Source organism: Miscanthus floridulus, chromosome 10, assembly GCF_019320115.1.
Source record: "Miscanthus floridulus cultivar M001 chromosome 10, ASM1932011v1, whole genome shotgun sequence".
NCBI lineage: Eukaryota > Viridiplantae > Streptophyta > Magnoliopsida > Poales > Poaceae > Miscanthus > Miscanthus floridulus.
Genome location: NC_089589.1, coordinates 25,447,495 through 25,464,428, shown reverse-complemented (window position 1 = coordinate 25,464,428; position 16,934 = coordinate 25,447,495). Strand labels below are relative to the sequence as shown.

The 16,934-nt window shown below is 48.1% G+C and overlaps 1 pseudogene; it reads right to left on the bottom strand.

The window, feature by feature from the left end:
- Positions 1–4,978: 4,978 nt before the first annotated feature.
- On the bottom strand, positions 4,979–5,095 carry LOC136490445 (small nucleolar RNA Z206; annotated as a pseudogene).
- Positions 5,096–16,934: the final 11,839 nt, after the last annotated feature.

The window sequence follows — 16,934 nt, the reverse complement described above, 5'->3', positions numbered from 1 at the left end:
CATGACTTCCTGGCATATGGAATATTCTGTGGCTAGTGTGTTCACGGCAAGTTCCCATGCCCAGTATGCAAGACAGCTCTGAAGTTTATTTGGTTGAAGAAGGGTGGCAAGTATTCCTCGTTTGACAAACATCGACAATTCCTCCCTCTTGACCATGCATTCAGACAAGACACCAAGAACTTTACGAAAAGCTGCATTCAATGAAGTAGAAGGTGGTTTTGTGGGATATGGCGAGCAACATGCATGGACTCACAAGTCGGGCTTGGAGAGGCTCCCCTATTTTGATGACCTTCTTCTTCCACATAACATTGATGTAATGCACACTGAAAAGAATATCGCTGAGGCACTTTGGGGAACAATCATGGACACTGATAAGTCAAAGGACAACGTTAAGGCTATAGTGGATCTGGCAACGTTATGCGACAGACCAAAGCAAGAGATGCAGCCTCCTAGAAATGGCAAGAAATGGACTAGGCCTAAGGCCGAATTCACGTTAAGCAGGACCCAAAGGAGGAAAGTACTAGAATGGTTGCAAACGTTAATGTTCCCTGATGGGTATGCAGCGAATCTGAGGAGGGGAGTGAACTTATCTACTATGCGAATCAATGGACTCAAGAGTCATGACTACCACATATGGCTTGAGCGGCTTCTTCCGGTGATGGTTCGAGGCTATGTCCCAGATCATGTCTGGTAAGTGCTGGCAGAGTTGAGCTATTTCTTCCGCCAGCTTTGTGCTAAGGAGTTATCTCGGGCCGTGGTTGCAGACATGGAAAAAATGGCACCTGTGTTGCTCTGTAAGCTGGAGAAAATCTTTCCACCAGGCTTCTTCAATCCGATGCAGCTTTTGATTTTGCACCTCCCGTATGAGGCACGAATGGGGGGGCCAGTGCAGGGTCGTTGGTGCTATTCAATTGAGAGAACCCTAAAGGTTGTTCGAAAGAAATGTAGAAATAAATGCAAGATTGAAGCTTCCATCGTAGAGGCATCGATTCTGGAGGAGGTGTCAAACTTCACAACAACATACTATGGTGACAACCTTCCTAGCGTGCATAATCCACCCCCTCGTTACAATGCTAGGGAAAATGAATCGAGCCTCAGCCTTTTCCGAGGGCAACTCGGAAGTGCAAGTGGTAAGACCCTCAAGACCTTGAGTCCTGAAGAGTGGCACACTATCATGCTATATGTACTGACCAACCTCGAAGAAGTGGAGCCATACATGGGGTAAGTCACGTTTTCAACAAACTTGTTCTCGACTAGTCACTATTCTGCATCCAACCCCCTTGTTTCTCGTCGGTACAGGGAATTTACTCATGAATTCTGGCATCGATCAAGGGCGCCTACCCCGCGGGAATTTCACACCCTTCTTAAACGGGGTGCGGGAAATGGAAAACCCAATTTTATTTCTTGGTTCAAATGCAAGGTACGTTCTAATTTAGCTCGTACTTAGTTTGACATTACAAGTTGCTCGTACGTGCGAATGATATAACGAACTATCCCGCTTGAGCTTGTAGGGCCAAACCGATGCATCTATGAGCGCCGAGTTGAGTCAGGTTGCCGGTGGCTGTGCCTTTAGGGTCATGTCATTTACCGGTTATGACGTGAATGGATATCGTTTTCACACAACAAGACACGAGCAGAGTCGGCCCAATCGAAGAACCACAAATACCGGAGTTTTCACGCCCGCCCTTGATGGGCTTGATTATTATGGAAGAGTTGAAGAAATATACGAACTCACATTTCATGGCCGCAAACCTCTTAATCCTGTCATATTTAAATGCCATTGGTTTGATCCTAAAAAAATAAGACGGACCCCTAATCTTGGGCTAGTTGAAATTCGACAGGATTCCAAGTACCCAGGAGACGATGTCTATATCGTGGCTCAACAGGCCACACAAGTTTATTATCTCCCATGGGCGTGCAAAGACGACCCACATCTTAAGGGTTGGGATGTTGTGAACAAGGTATCGCCACACAGTAAACTACCTGTCCCAAACAATGAAGATTACAACTTTGACCCAAACACATATGACGGAGAGTTCTTTCAAGAAGAGGGGCTACAAGGGAGCTTTGTGATAGACATAACCGATCCGGTCATAATGGAAGTAGACAATGAAAGGGTTGATGATGAGGATGATGGGGATGAGGTTCAAAATGTGAAGGACTTAGAATTACTTCGGCGATTAGAATTAGACAATGACAGTGATGACAACATTGCTCCTCCGGATGGTCATGATATCAACATGGAAGTAGACATGCATGATAGTGATGATGAGCCTTATGATCCAGCTAATACCGATCATGATGATTATTTCTAAGACATGTAATATTATGTTACCTTCTAATTATGTTTTGTTCATTTTGCACTACGTCTTATTTATTTTACATCTCTTTCTAATTATGTTTTATTCATTTTGTATCTCTTTGTAATTGCAGGTGATTGAACAAAGATGCCAGGCGGCGGGGGTCTCTTAAGGGGTTTAAGGAATGTAAAGTCGAAATACAAGAGGGTGGAGGAGGTAGCTCCTCCGCCACCGCCAAGGAAACGCAGGGGTCGTCAGGCTCCTCCGCCACAGAGGTAGGAGGAGGAGGTGGAGGAGTCGAGGAGGAGGAGGTGCCCGAGGAGCATGAGGAGGCGGTGGAGGACGAGGAGGAGGAGGTGTCCGAGGAGCACGAGGAGGCGGTGGAGGACGAGGAGGAGGTGGAGGAGGAGGAGGACGAGGCTGAGGAGGCGGCGGGGGGTTCCTCTTCCTGTGGTGCAGCGGCAGGGGGCTCCTCTTCCTCTGGCACGGCTAAACTCTATCAGCGAGGTCCCTCGCAACTCCTAAAGCGACTGATACCTCTTGAGAGACGCCCGATGGTTCGACCCGGTGGTTCAAAGTAAGTAACTTTACATGCTGTCACTATTTTCTCATTTGTTATGTTGAAACTAATAATTTTTCTTGATCACTTGGGCAGGGGTTTCGTGATTGTGGGTGCAGGTGGTCACGGATGCCATCCCAATGGCGTTCTTGGTCTTTTGTGCAAGACACACTTCCCTGGCTTTGTTGACTTTGCCGGAGTGCGGCAGCCGGCCTGGATGTTTGCCCACTATGCCGTCTACGCATATGCATATGATCGGGATGGCAGGATCTACGGCCACAAGGCAGAGCGGGTGATTACGGAGCTGTGGGTAAGTCTTCGTCTCACTACACTGCTCAATTCATCGCATTCATTGGACATTCTTCAAATAATGATAGGATACATTGCGTCTACATACATGATTTCTTCAGATGCGAGCAGGGATAGGAGGTGGCAGCGATGGCGGCGGCTAACAAAGCTTGTCACAAACTCGTGGGTGACATGCACTACGAGGCGCGCCTCCAGGCCGTCGTGACATACAACGCGACCTTCGAGTTTAGGAAGGTCACGAAAAAAGAGGCAAGAAAGGAGACGCTTACCAAGGAACAATACATGAAGGTAAATATATAAGATTAATACTGATTTTTTTGAAGATTAAATAAGCTTAATTTGATCTACATATACTTGATGTCATGTAGGTGGTTCCGTGGTGGTGCACTGGGCACGAAGACTGCTGGGAGGCAATGGTGGACAAGTGGTGCAGCCCCGAGTGGTGGGAGACGCACAACGCTTGCCGGGAGCGGCGTTTGATGATGCCTGGTGCACCACACCATCAAGGCAACCTTTGCCTCCCGGCCTACGTAGCTAAATGGGTATGCTGAATCCATTTCTTTATTCTAAAGCTCAACTATGCAAATTTCTAATCATCCTGTTGTTTCTTTCGCAGTCGGCGTCACATGGTGGGCGCCCATCTCCCAGTTCGAGGCGTGGGCAATGGCCCACAAGGGCAAGGCGACGTCCGACGTCCACTACAACCCGGAGGACCCGCCCGAGGCGTACAACAACTCATCCATCCACACCCGCCTCACCGAGTACACAGCGATGGCAAGGGAGGTCCATGGGCCAGAGTATGATCCCACCTCCAAGGACCTTGATGGAGAAGTCGTCATGAGGTTGGGAGGAGGGAAGAAGCACGGGCGGTACTGGATTGGCGACGGCGCAATCGACCCGACCCGTACTAGGTCTCTCTCCCAGATTCGAGCAAGGAGCACGAGCTCGAGCCCGGCCATACGCACACGGCCGGACTGTACACAGCACACGGTGCAGGCACTCAAGGTTATTTCTGTTTTATTCATCGTTCATTGATTTTTACATACCTTTGCTTTGCGTTGTATCATTGGGGTGAAATATTGTAGGCCGAGGTGGCGGAAGAGAGGAGGCGACGGGAGGAGGCTGAGACGAGGGCTGAGGAGGATTGACGGAGGATGGAGCAGATGTTTCAGTATATTCAAGGTCTTGGAGCTCACTCAGGCTATGTTCCGCCACCGATGATATTCACTCCACCAAATGATCCTGCTATCACTCCTGTGAGTTTCTCTACCTTAAATCTAAATGTGAATGTGGATATGGATATATGAATGTGAATCCAAATGATATGTTGATACAAATGCACCATGATATGTGAATGCGGCTTTTGCAAGGGTAGTTGTCTTTCCTTTCACAAAGCAGAAATGCTCTGGGAAAGTGTGCATTGGCACTCTACTATCCCAAAGGTCCAACAGCTTTAGGATGTCTCTGCCAGTTTTTATTCGCTGTCCGTATTCAAATAAACATGTCACATTTGTGTCTTTTTTAAATTTTAGCCCACGTTGGAGCATATGGGGTCAGCGACTAACATACGTAGAGGGTTTGGTGCTGCCATGAAACGCAGCTTTTTCTGGACTTTGACTGAACTTAAATAGAAGATCCGAGACTCAAGAGTCAAGCAAACTAATTAACACCACCACTTAAATAGAAGATCCGAGACTCGTCGCCATTGCCGGTGGCCGCAACCCACCGGCCTCCCCTCTCCACCTCCCACCTCATCCTCTCCCACAGCACCATGTCAAGCCCCACACCTCCAACAGTGGTTCTCGCCGCCGTCGCTGGTTGGAACCACATCGCCCCATCATCCGCCTGGGGCGCGCCTGCTTGTACCGGGCTGGTGCCGCCCAGCATCGCCATTTGTTTACTCCAAATCCACTTAGTAGCTAGCAGCATCCAACGCTGTAGTAGTAGTAGTAGTACTGTGTTTGTGTGTCTGAAGTCTGTTTGGACTCTGAACATTGACCTGTGGCTGTGCTGCGTACATGGTGTCGATCGGTGCCGGAACAGTGGGCAGCAAGCAAGTGCTGTACTCTACGACGTGCGCTTGCTTGCTTTTGTCTGTCCTCCTGCACCAGCAGCAGCAGTCCAGCAGTATATCATCAGCATGGCATCCATCTCCCGTTGGTGTCAGTCAGTGAGATACGCGTGCATGCATCCATCATCCATGATCCATGCATATATGTGATGGTTGTGTGATATATGTATGTGTGGATGCAATAAACAAAAAAAATACAAAAAAAAAGCAAATTTTCCAGCTATGCCGAGTGCAATGACCAAGACACTCGGCAAAGCTGGGAGGCTTTGCCGAGTGCTATGGCCATTGCACTCGGCAAAGGCAGGGAGGCTTTGCCGAGTGTCACAAGTAAGGCACTCGGTAAAGCCTCCCTGCCTTTGCCGAGTGTCACCAGTAAGCCACTCGGCAAAGCCTCCCTTCCTTTGCCGAGTGTCACAAGTAAGACACTCGGCAAAGCCTCCCTGCCTTTGTCAAGTGTCACCAGTAAGGCACTCGGCAAATCCTCCCTTCCTTTGCCGAGTGTCACAAGGAAGATACTCGGCAAAGCCTCCCTGCCTTTGCCGAGTGTGACACTCGGCAAAGAGGGCGGGCTTTGCCGAGTGCCCCCCGTGAGGCGCTCGGCAAAGCGACCGTCACCGTCAATTGGCGCCGTAAGTCAACTTTTCTTTGCCGAGTGTTTTGCTGGCACTCGGCAAAGCCTTTGCCGAGTGACTGACAAAAGACACTCGGCAAAGAGGCATTTGCCGTTACCGGATTTGCCGAGTGATCTTTGCCGAGAGTTACACTCGGCAAAGGCTTTGCTGAGTGTATATGGGGATTTGCCGAGTGTCACAGGCACTCGGCAAAGAGCCTGAGTCCGGTAGTGGATGGACTGGGAGCGGTGAAGGACGGACATGAGGCTTCGACCGAGGGATCAGGTGGCCGGGTGACCAACCGCGGTGGCCGACAATTGGGACATCGACAAGCGCAAGTGTACATGGGAGTTGATCGTGTTGACCATTTCAAGACGGCGGTCGGGCGAGTTGAGCGGAGGCTCGGGAAGACTTGGCGGCTCGGCGATTGAGGACGCGGTGACACGTGTCAAGGTACGGGGACGTGTATAGAGTACGCTACTCGCGGGCGATTTGGTGGTTTGGGCCTCAAAACCACCGGCGGACGGTTTTCGGGTTTGGTCCTCAAAACTCGGGCAGAGGTTCCGAGGAGGAACGTGGGTGACACATGGCGGAATCACAGAGGTTGCGTCAAAGGCAAAGCAAATCTGTGAAGGAAGCGTGGCCGTCCGATCGACAGAAAAAGAGTTGGAACATTACGCCATCAGGTCAAGTGGTTCGACTCAAAATATCTAGAGCAAAATTAAAACTATGTAATAGCTCTAATAAATAAGATGAGGGAGCCCCAATCATCCTCACCTCTCCTCATTTTCGTTTTTCCATTTTTTTCTAGGTTTTTCTCTCCTTTTAGGTGTTCTTGAGAGAGAGAGATCCGCAACTGAAATTTGTGGTTGTGTATTCTGATATTTTTATTGGGAATGGAGGCCCGAATCCTGCTCTTGTCCTCCGGGATCGAAGGATTCAGCTCCTGTGTTTAATTCTTGCCCGAGTTCCTACTGTTCCCGTTTTTCCCCTTTCTTGTCTTCGCTCCATTCGAGTTTTTCTGTGAAGTTTGTTTGGTTAAATTGATGCTTTGACGAGTGATGAACAATCCCACCGAGTGAATTTCATCAATTCCACTCGTGCATCAAGTTCCAAGCCGATTTGCGTGTTTTGGGAAAAACTCGAGTTTGTGGCCACGATCTGAATTTCCTGGGGCTTGAGTTGATTTCAGGCGATGATCTCCTAGGAGTAGCTTCTCAACTTTTTGGGAACGAATCATGGTGATTTGATTGGTTTTTTCATCAAATTTTGCTGCGCCCCCTTCTCTGCTCGAGCCCGTCGTTCTCTCTGTTCGTGGCGCTTGAGTAGCGGTCGGGTACAGGGGTGTCGACACGTGCAGACCCGTGTCCGTTCCTTCTCCCTCTCTGTGGCCGCTCCTTTGCTTGCTGCTCGCCGGTTTTCAGAGCCGATCAGGGTTGCTCGGTTGCAATCTGCTTGCACAGGTGGTCCCCAGTCTCTTTCCCGTCGGTCTTTGCTGTTTGCAGCTTCGAGCGGTGCAGCCCCTGCTGAAGCACTCCTGCAGCTCGCCCTTCCGTTTCTGTGTGTCGAGCACTGCTAGCAGCTCATCGGTGCAGGACGATGCTGGTCGGTTCCCTAGGTTGAGGTGTCGGGGTTTCAGGAACTAGGCACGGGAGGTTTCTCTGTGTTTTTGGTTCGATTCAGCAATCCTACAGCAGTAGCAGTTCACGTGTTTTAAATCTTCAGGCTTTTGGAGATGTCACACTCAAGCGATAGTGTTTGGAATATTTAATTCCTTCTAAGCAAATTGTTGCTTGATTTCTTTGTCCTATTGCTTGAATTTCTGCTCTCGGCAGTTTTCTTCTTGCGGTGAGCTGCTCTTTCTCTCTCTGTTCTCTGCTGTTCGTGCGGTGTGCAGCCCCACCGCGTCTCTCTTTCTCTGCTGGAATTTCCAGCCCTTGTGCCTGAGAATTTCCGGCCCTACCGTGCTGCCCGTTTGAGCTTCGTTTTGCATTCTGGTTCTTCTGTGGTGTCCCGTAGACATCCACCCACTTGTTTGGGTGGTGGACATCGTTTTTGTTGCTCCGAGTGTTTGGCGGTGATTTTGAGACAGTGGCTAAATATTTCGAAAAAAAATTTAAGGCTATCATTCACCCTCTCTGGTCGCCGTTTTCGATCCTTCAACTACTGCTACTAATAATGCCTTGTAATAACCATCCATATATATCTTGATATCCAAGCAATATTTTAATCAAGTAGTGCATGCATGTAGAGAGGAATGGTCGATTTGGTGCTGACTGGACCATACACAAGGATCTCGGCGGCGTACGGGTGCTTCGCCATCAGAATTGACATGCCCCCACCAGCCACCGCTCCCATCAAATGGGAATGGGATTGCTATGACCCAAGTACGCTGCCCAAGTCGACGGAGAACCCGTGAGCCACATTATCTGCACTCCACATGACAACCGCGAGGTAGCAGAGGTGACGTTCGAGGTGATGTCCAATGCCCGGCAGGCCACTGTGCAGGTCAGGCTGCGGCCCAAAGATGGGGCCAGCCGTGGTGGCATCATCAGTGGTGAAATCACTGCGGTCATCGAGGACTTCAAAGACGGAGACAAAATCGAAGACAAACACAAGAGCGTCCTCTTCAGGCGTGCAAGGGAAAAGGGTCAGACATTCCCCACTACCAAAGACAACTCATGGTACCTTCTTCCGCTGGCGAGGAATGTGGTTGTAGTGCCATGCGGTATGTGGTTGTAGTGCCATGCGGTAGTGCTCTTGACATTGAGGTGAAGCTCCAGATTGAAACTGACGACAGCAAGCAGTTCCATTGAATGTTCCTCTCAGCTTCGATAATGGAATTTGTTCGAGTAAAACTGGCAACGGCAAGGAAGTCGAAGTCCAAGTGGAAGTCACCTGGTACCCGGAGGTAAACTTTATATATATTGAGGAGATTTGCAAGCATGCACTAGCGGCGTTGAGCCGAACATTGAGGACACTTATATTAATTATCACTAATTTTCTTCTTTAAACGAATAATCATCTCATCTATTGATTGACAATTAATATACTGCAGATCACACGGCTGGAGGAAACCCGAGAAGAGATTGACCAGCCAGAATTAAAGCTCCCAGCAGAGGTAAACATTATTGAACAGATTGGCCGGCACTAGCTAGTTGGTAGTTGATGGCATTTGCTTGCGCCACACATTCAAGACATCTGTTATCACTTTCTTCCTATCACTACCGGAAACGTCAAATTTACCGAGTGTTTTTATGTTTGCCGAGTGTATTCCCTCGGGCACTCGGCGAACAAGTTTTTTGCCGAGTGCTGCGCTAAAAACACTCGGCAAACAGGAGGTTTGCCGAGTGTCAAAAAAAACACTCGGCAAAGAGGGGGTTTGCCGAGTGTTTTCTTTTTTGCACTCAGCAAATAAATAAAATCTTTTTTCTAGGAAAGAAGGAGAAGAAAAAAAATAAAAAAAACTTTGCCGAGTGCCCAGATCTAGGACACTCGACAAAGAAATAAAATCTTTTTTTCTGAAAAAGAAGGAGAGAAAAATGAAAAAAAAAACTTTGCCAAGTGCCCAGATCTAGGACACTCGGCAAACAAAAAAAATCTTTTTTCTGGGAAAGAAGGAGAAAAAAAATGAAAAAAAAAACTTTATCGAGTCCTCAGATCTAGAACACTCGGCAAACAAATAAAAATCTTTTTTCCCGGCCGCACCGCCCCGCCTCCCTCCTCCTTTCCTGCACCTCCCTCCTCCGCACCTTCCTCCTTTCCCGCACCCGCACCGCCCCGCAAGCTCCTCCCCCACCGAGCTGCCTCCCGCCGCCACCAAGCCCGCCACGCCACCACTCCCGAGCCCGTCCTACTCCCACCTCCCCCAAGCTCCTCCCCCATCGGCGGCCGTGTCGCTCCTCCCTCGAGCTGCTCCACTGGCGGAGGTGCTCCCCCGATGGCCAGAGCGCCCTTCTCCCCCAACGTGCTCCGTCGGCGCTCGCTCCTCCCCCGAGCTGCTCCAACGGCGGTCGGCGCGCCCTCCTCCCCACAGCTGCTCCACCAGCGGCGGCGCAACCCCGGCGGCCGGCGCGCCCTCCTCCCCCATCTCCTTCTCCGATGACCGTGGTGGCCGGATCTGCCGCTGGTGGGCGGATCCGCGACCGTGGTGGCCGGATCCGCGCCCATGGTGGCCGGATTCGCCGTTGGTGGCCAGATCCGGCGAAGGTGCATCTGGATCGAGCAAAGGCGGCGGCGGATCGAGCAACCCGCCGATGGCGCATCTGGATCGAGCTGCCCCGGCGGGAGGCCCTAGCTTCGGCACCGGCAGCTTGGGTGTGGTGGCGTGGCGGGCTTGGTGCCGGCAGGAGGCAGCTCGGCGGTGGCGTGGCGGCGGGAGGCAGCTCGGTGGTGGCGGTGGTGGGCGGCGGCTGGTGGTGCTTGTTTTTTTATTTTTTTTTTTGAAAAATGTTTGCCGAGTGTTTTTTTGCCACTCGGCAAAGTCTTTGCCGAGTGCCCGACAAAAAACACTCGGCAAAGAACGTTTGCCGATAAAATCTTTGCCGGGTGTCGGTTGCCGAGTGCAACACTCGGCAAAGAGTTTGTCGAGTGTTTTTAGGGCTTTGTCAAGTGCCCCTGGCACTCGGCAAAGCTCCTGTATCCCTAGTGTATTAGTTAATTTTGAAAAATACTCTCCAACTGCAGGACGAAATGACGTTTGGGAAGATGGTTGAAGTAGTCCACACCATCGGAAATGAAGCGTCATTCACTAAATTCATAATGCATCTACGTAGCATTCTAGCTGAACACTCAGACCCTGAGGTTATCTTTGAACTCCACCCAATGCTCGCGAAGCAGCATGCTGAACAACCGAAGAGGTGGCTCCACGTCAAGCTGCATGTGGTGGAGGGCGAGGAAGCGTTGTCGACAACCCTGCTCATGAGGGATGACGACTTGTACGTCCATGGCTTCATGAACCAGCAAGGAGTCTGCTGCTATGAGCTTCTCGACGACAACGATGGCAGCGTCGGTATGCTCCCAAAAGATTACAATCCCAAACGCCTAGCCTGGGGCATCAACTACAGGAACATACTGGGGTGTCGATCGCAAAGAAGCAGTGGTGGATAAACTGCCATCCGCGAAGCTGGACAAGACCTTCATGGTTAACGCCGTGCGAGTGCTGTCGAGGTGGAGCCACTCAGATCAACATCAACAGGAGCAGGTTCCTCTGCCTGGTAGCAATACCAATATGAGCGCCAGGGTGGCACTTGCGGGCCTCATCTTCATGATATGCGAGTCCGCTAGGATGAATTCTGTGCGCGACTCCTTTGCAGATGGGTGGAGCAGCAGCAAGGGATTCACCAAGGAACTGATGGATGAATACGTGTGCAAATATGGGGAAATGTCACGCAGGCTGCGGGCGTGGAAGAGGAGAAACTACGCCGAGCCACACTGCATTTCGGAGCTGCAAGCCACGTACCTCGTGCTCAACACCTGGTTACCTGGCCGAGCCCGGGTGGAGCAGTTGGCCTTGTCCATGCGTGGCGACCTTCTGGTGGAAGGCATCAAAATCGTTGTCTTTGATGCCAAACGAGGCCAGATTATCTACACGGAGGAGGAGCAAGGAAAAGAAGAGAACCGGTATAGGAGTACATAAATCATGTCCAATGCCGTGTGTGTGTGAATCTTTTTCGCAACCAATCTACTGTTATATTAATCAATGACTGCATGCATATAGGGAATGGTCGATTTGGTTCTGACTGGACCCTACAGGGGCTTCTTGGCGGAGTACGGGTGTTTCGCCATCAAAATCGACATCCCAAGGACAACATCTACTCGCAGCGGCAGCGACGAGCATCCTCCCACACTACTAGAGAACAGACTTTAGAACGATGTCCCAATTTGACATTAGCCTCGGCATTTTTTGCCCCCGGGACTAAAGGACCCTATAGTCCCGGTTGGTAATACCAACCGAGACTAAAGGTTCCTGCCCAACGGTCGTCCGCGGGGCAGGGATCTTTAGTCCCGGTTTGGGTTATGTCCCGGGAATAAAGATTAATCTTTAGTCCCGGTTTGGCCCCCTAACCGGGACTAATTATCCCGGCCTATAATTCCTTCCTCCCCGAGACCGAGCCATTCCATTCAAACTCACTGCCTCTGTTCTTCAGCTTGCTGTTGTTCTTGCTCTCTCCCCCTCCATTGGTGTTGCTCTTCGATTTTGGAGGTAACAAACTTAATCCTCTTATGTTTTATCAGTAGCTTATGTCATTTTGCGATGTAGATGCATGTGTAACTTTATATGTTGGACTTTATTATGATTTTATATGTCATTTTTAGCTCAAAATCACGTGATGATTTGCATATATGTTTGGATAAACAAAAGTTAAATTAGTTCATCAAAATCACGCCTCGCTCGTCCTCGCTGGAGCACCGCCATCCTCGTCCCCGGCGGCTTACGTGATCTTAGAATTAATTTTTCCATGAAATGAAAAACTTAGAAAATAGTTAGAAAATTGTAGAAAATCCGTACTAGTTGAACTTGCGGACCGTGTTCAGCTCGGCGAGCATGTTCTCTGCCGAGCGGTAACGGACGTCAAGGAGGAGCTTTGATTCTACTGAGGGAGAGCGGCAACGGTCGTGGAAGACCGTGTTCCCTTCCTCGTAGAATCGGAGCTCTTCCTTGGCCAAGTACGGTGCCGTCCGGTGGAGAAATGCTCGCCGAGATGATCACGTAAGCAAGGTCAACTAGTACGGATGGATTATTTATTGAAACATGTTTTTGAGCTATAATTTGATGGATATTTGATAACTTCAGACCTACAAATATCATCTACAAATGTTACTATCATCGGCAACCTAAACACCCGCGAGCTCGCCGATATCGAGCAGGTCAGTTAGAATTATTTTTTCCATGAAATAAAATACTTAGAAATCATGCCTTTTATTTTTTAGAATTAAATTTTCCATAAAATGAAAAACTTAGAAAATAGTTAGAAAATTATAGAAAATCCGTACTAGTTGAACTTGCGGACCGTGTTCATTTCGGCGAGCATGTTCTCTGCCGAGCGGTAACGGACGTCAAGGAGGAGCTTTGATTCTACGAGGGAGAGCGGCAACGGTCGTGGAAGACCGTGTTCCCTTCCTCGTAGAATCGGAGCTCTTCCTTGGCCAAGTACGGTGCCGTCCCGGTGGAGAAATGCTCGCCGAGATGATCACGTAAGCAAGGTCAACTAGTACGGATGGTTATTTATTGAAACATGTTTTTGAGCTATGTGATTTCTATGTCATTTTTAGCTCAAAATCACATGATGATTTACAATAGTAAAATCACTTGATAGTTTGGTATTTTACTATTATACATAGTACATATTTCATGGTTTAGTTAGATAAATAAATAATTTTAGTTTTGTTTAAATATATTATTTTAGAAAATATGAAATTTACACTAGTTTGCAAAAATAAGTATAGAAAAGTAGATGACAACTGGTACCGGATCCTCGGCCTCTCGTTCGGTTGCGAAACGACTGAGGCCAGAACTCCCTCTCATTATCTGCGGCAAGTGTAAGCAGAAGATTGTGATGGAGTACCGAGTCAAGAGACAGGGACCCAACAAGGGTCGTGTTTTCTACAAGTGCCCGGATCGCGATGTGAGTTTCTTACGCATTTGATTATTATGGCTAATTGACCTGCTTTTCTTGAATATTTTTGACTAAATATTTTTTGGCTTTAATTTCAGTGGGAGGGCAATGGATGCGATGGTTGGTACTGGGAGGAAGATTATGCTACATACGTGTAGAATTCGGGTGCGCTTGAGGTAGCGGCTGCTGATGATGAGGCAGTGAGCCAGCAGGAGAAGCTTATTGATATTCAACAGACGAATGATTTGTCTATTTTAGTTGCGTACGGTCACTGAAATAATTATGTTACTGAAGTGCATTGTAGTTTTAGTTTGTTTAGTGATAGTTGGGATTGCTTACGTTGTAGCCAGGCTTAGTTAATTAATCAACCGTGTGTGTGTCATCTATGTTGTGTAATAAAATACTTAATTATGTTCAAGGTTTTCATAATTTGTCGTGTAATGCAGATTATGTCACGCCATTGGATGTACAATGCCGATCGCCGCTCCCAAGACTTTATTGAGGGCGTGCACTATTTCTTAGGTGTGGCCGAGGCAAATAAGCGGGATGGTTTCATGTGCTGTCCATGTGCCATATGTAAGAATTTAAAGGAATATTCAAGCTCAATGAGTCTTCATTCACATTTGCTTAAGTCAGGTTTCATGTCAAACTATATATGTTGGACTAAGCATGGAGAAAGCGGGGTCATGATGGAAGAAGGTGAAGGAGAAGATTTAGACATTGATGACATTATTGCTCAGTATGGTGCCTTTGATGATACTACAATGGGGGGAGATGAAGAAGAGGTAGCGGCAGAAGATGATCTCGGTGATGCTCTTGGCGATGCCATTCGTGATGCACAACAAGAATGCGAAAGTGAAAAAGAGAAAGTTAAGTTCGAGCGCATGCTTGAGGATCATAGGAAGTTGCTATACCCGACGGCCGAAGAGGGGCAAAAAAAGTTGGGTACAACACTGGAATTGCTACAGTGGAAGGCAAAGAATGGTGTATCCGACAAGGCATTTGGGAATTTATTGAACCTCATAAAGAAGATGCTTCCGAAGCCAAATGAATTGCCCACCACTACGTACGAAGCAAAAAAGGTTGTCTGCCCTTTGGGATTAAAAATCCAGAAGATACATGCATGTCCTAATGACTGCATCCTCTACCATGGCAATGAATACGAGAATTTGGATGAATGCCCGGTATGTAAAGCAGCGCGGTATAAGATCAGGCGCGATGATCCTGGTGACGTCGAGGGTGAACAACGTCCTAGAAAGAAAATCCCTGCCAAGGTTATGTGGTATGCTCCTATAATACCACGCTTAAAACGTTTGTTCAGAAATAAAGACCATGCAAAGTTGTTGCGGTGGCATAAAGAAGACCGTAAGGTAGACAATATGCTGAGACACCCAGCTGATGGGTCCCAGTGGAGAGCGATAGACAGGGAATTTCCAGAGTTTGCAAATGAGGCTAGAAACTTAAGGTTCGCCTTAAGTACAGATGGTATGAATCCTTTTGGGGAGCAGAGCACTAGTCATAGCACTTGGCCAGTTACTCTATGTATCTACAACCTTCCTCCATGGTTATGCATGAAGCGGAAGTTCATTATGATGCCGATCCTCATCCAAGGTCCGAGGACAACCTGGCAACGACATTGATGTCTATCTGAAGCCATTAGTTGAAGAACTTCTAGTTTTATAGAATAAACCAGGTGTACGTGTCTGGGATGAGTACAAACAAGAACACTTTGACCTACGAGCAATGTTGTTCGTAACAATCAATGATTGGCCTGCTTTAAGTAATCTTTCAGGTCAGACAAACAAAGGATATAATGCATGCACACATTGTTTTGATGACCTTGACAGTATATATTTGAAAAGATGTCGAAAGGTCGTGTACCTTGGCCATCGTCGATTCCTTCCTTTGAATCACCAAGTAAGAAAGAAAGGTAAGCATTTTAAAGGTAAGCCAGACCACCGGAAGAAGCCTCATAACCGAACCGGGGAAGATGTACTCGCAATGGTCAAGGATGTGAAAGTAGTATTTGGAAAGGGACAAGGCAGCGAATCTGTTCCCAAAGATGCTAAGGGACACGCACCCATGTGGAAGAAGAAGTCCATCTTTTGGGAGCTACCCTATTGGCAAGTCCTAGAGGTCCGCAACGCAATCGACGTGATGCACCTGACAAAGAATCTTTGTGTGAACCTGTTAGGATTCATGGGTGTGTACGGGAAGCCAAAGGATTCACTTGAAGCACGCCAGGACTTGCAGGGCATGAAAGAACGAGACAACCTTCATCCAGAGAAGACAGATGATGGACGTCATTACTTAAGTCCTGCTAGCTACACGCTTAGCAAAGAAGAGAGGGACAGCATGTTCGAATGTCTAAGCAGCATCAAGGTCCCATCGGGATTCTCCTCCAATATAAAGGGTATAATAAATGTGCCAGAGAAGAAATTCCTAAACTTAAAGTCCCACGACTGCCACGTGCTTATGACGCAATTGCTTCCAGTTGCTTTAAGAGGAATTCTACCTCCACATGTACGTCTAGCCACCGTGAAGCTATGTGCATTCCTCAATGCAATTTCTCAGAAGGCAATCAATCCAGTGGAACTAGCTACTCTACAGAATGATGTGGTTCAATGTCTTGTCAGCTTTGAGTTGGTGTTCCCTCCATCCTTCTTTAATATCATGACACACCTCCTAGTTCATTTGGTGAAGGAGATTAGTATTCTTGGACCTGTGTTCTTACATAACATGTTCCCCTTCGAGAGGTTTATGGGAGTCTTGAAGAAATATGTGAAAGTCCGTTCTAAGCCTGAAGGAAGCATCGCCCAGGGCTATGGAACAGAGGAGGTCATTGAGTTTTGTGTTGACTTTATTCCTGACCTTGCCCCGATTGGCGTTCCCTGAATCGCGACACGAGGGGAGACTCAGTGGTAAAGGAACTTTAGGGAAGAAAACATATATTGGCATGGAAGACGATTATTTCAATAAAGCACACTACACAGTTCTTCAGAACTCGTCATTGGTGCATCCGTACATCGAGATACATAAGGAGTTCTTACGATCCAAGTTTCCAGGGAAGACTGAAGCTTGGATTAGGCGTCAGCACATGGAAAGTTTCAGTGGTTGGTTGCGAAAAGAATGTCAAGGCGATGACAATATTGATGAGCAACTGTATTTGTTGGCTAGGCAACCATCGTGGCATATCCTCACGTACCAAGGGTACGAGATAAATGGGAATACATTTTACACAGTTGCCCAAGATAAAAGGAGCACCAATCAAAATAGTGGTGTTCGCATAGATGGCACAGATCCAAATGGGAATATACAAACATATTATGGCCGCATAGAAGATATATGGGAACTAGACTACGCACCTAATTTTAAAGTCCCTTTGTTCCGGTGCCAATGGGTGAAGCTGACCGGAGGAGGGGGTAACAGTCGACAAAGAGTATGGAATGACAACAGTGGACCTCA